The following is a 2,434-nucleotide window of genomic DNA, read 5'->3' as shown; positions in this document are numbered from 1 at the left end:
TTTTTTCTTGCCTTGCCTATCTTGGCGAGAGTGCAAGCAGGTCACTCTGTGCTTTCTGGGCCTCCCCTCTCCCCTCTCAGCCCGGTAGAATCATGAGGAAGAGGCAGCACAGGGGATGGAAAGAACATGACACGGAGGAGGTGTACAGATGACAAGCCCCTTCATTGGGGAGTTTTGTGAAGTGAGGGAGCTGCTGAAAGGGAGGAAGAGAGAGATGGGAAGGAAGGGAGGGGGACACCAGCAGGCGTGCAGGATGTTTTTTTGAGGAGAAACAGCTCAGGGATGGCACTCGTGGCACGTCTCCCCACAGGTTGGCTGTTCTGAAGCCGCCTCGAATGAACTAGCCCGACTGCACGGCGCGCCGGGCAGATGCTGCTCACATCCACCTCGATGGCTGAATGCATAATGCACTTGTTGTTTACATAAACCAAATCTTACCCGTCTGCTGAAGGTCACGGCGCTTCATGCAACATGAATATATCGAGTCGGGAAGACAGAAGGCGGCTCTCCCAAAGCCGTGTGCATTCGCTTCACGACTCGCGGTTTAACCCATTTTCTTCACGGGTGAGTACATGTGTGGTATAGTCATGTACGGCTAATGTTTTGATACATCTAACTCGGAAAGCATACATGATCATCTGAATCTGAATTATTGATAGGCAGTCGTTAGTTTAACATTAAAGTTTAAGCCAGGACAGTGTGAAACCCTGAAAAGTCATTCGCTGGTTTAAATGATGGAATGCTGTGCCCCCCTTGGTCTTCCTCAACCGTTTCTATCTACTTTTCAGTTGCCTGTCATAACACGTAATAAATAAAGCTCTTTCACATCACAGGGCAGCTGCATTTATTTTGAACAATTCCACATGGAAGGTTGTAAGGCCCGTTGATCACTGCCCATGCCATTCTCTTTGATGTGCACACATACGTTTTTCCAAGTTAAGTAATCCCTGACTGTGAAAAAGGGCTCTGCAGAAGATTCGTGTTTGTCCCTTTGACACTGCGCAAAAAGATCAATGACTGGTTTTTTTTCCCCTCCACGGAGACTGTCAAAAATAGTTTTATCACTGCTCTTTGGATCAAAAAGTTTGACCTAGAGATTCAGGAAGTTGCTGTAATAGTTTCTCTGAGTGAAGCTATCAAAAGTCATTGGATAATTAAAAAAAAAAAAAAAAGCAGGTCAGTGTGGAAGTGGCTGTGTCGTCTTGTGTCCAGCTACCATTGGAGGAAGATGTCTAGACAAGAGACTGAAACGGGTAATGTGGGTCACACTGTTAGCTAGGCCAGTAGAGGTCCAACGTGAAAGATGTCAAGCACTGAAAACAAAAATTAGCGGTACAGTTCTGATTTTCTCTCCTGCGTGTCACAGAGTTAGTAAAGTCTGTGTAGCATGGGAGGCATCACATCTCGACATACAGACTAGCATGTTAGAATTTTTTGCTTTCTCTCGCCTACTCTGACAGCTTCTATCAAGTATTACTCGAAATTGACCCACTTATGTCCAATACCAGGGAGTTGTATATGTTCTATATATGATGCGGCACAAGCTGGGTTGGAGCGTGTTGATGCAGGACAGAGTTCATCTCCCATAAAAAATCGCGCTTGAAGTTTTTTATTATGTGTCAACACAATCTATCCATATCACCATGTGTTTGTGGTTGCCCTAACTTCAACATTGCTTCGCTCAGTAGGCGATTTGAGGGGGGATGCCATTCCCCTTGTTAGCAAAATTACCAAAACGCATCCCCCTTGTTAACCTGACATCAGTCTCCATCCGCAAGTAGCAGATAGTGTGCTAAAATCACAAGTGGCCGCGATCAGCTCCGACGCACAGTGGAGTCAAGCCGGGCACGGCTGCTTTGCGATCCGGCTGCCCGGTTTATTTTTTTTTTTACAAAAGCCGCAACAAGCTGCACAGAGCAGATCGCACCAACAGGAAGTCAGAGACATGGGAACGGCATAGAGTATCCATCCAGTTTTCAAAATAAAACACTCTGTGCAGACTCCCGACTTTATAAAAACGAAAAATTACCAGATAAACAAAGTCTGGCAGGCAAAAGACTCCGCTTCTGAAACGTTCCCCTTATGATGCCGTGTGGAGGGCGGAATAAAACCTGTAGCGGACGCACATGTTTATTTTCAGTAATGTTTAATTTTTTTCAGAGATGAGTTTTTTCTGACAGTTTAATATTAATAGTAAGTTTGTTATTTATGTTCTAAAACTAAATGTTACCTTTTGTGAGTGTTTTTAGTGTGTCAGTTAAGAACATGGTGGCTTATGTTATGTTGGCAATTGTCATTTTTGTGCTGGTTTATAGTTTAACCATTAGTGAGGTAGCTGTTACATTTCCGAGCTGTTTTACCCCCCGTCGAAACGCACCCTGCAGGAGTGACTTTCTCCAGTCTGTATTTGTAGTTTTTAAATATAAGGTCTTCA

Source organism: Sparus aurata, chromosome 14 (assembly GCF_900880675.1).
Source record: "Sparus aurata chromosome 14, fSpaAur1.1, whole genome shotgun sequence".
NCBI classification, from domain to species: domain Eukaryota; kingdom Metazoa; phylum Chordata; class Actinopteri; order Spariformes; family Sparidae; genus Sparus; species Sparus aurata.
Note: the sequence above shows the minus strand (reverse complement) of the source record.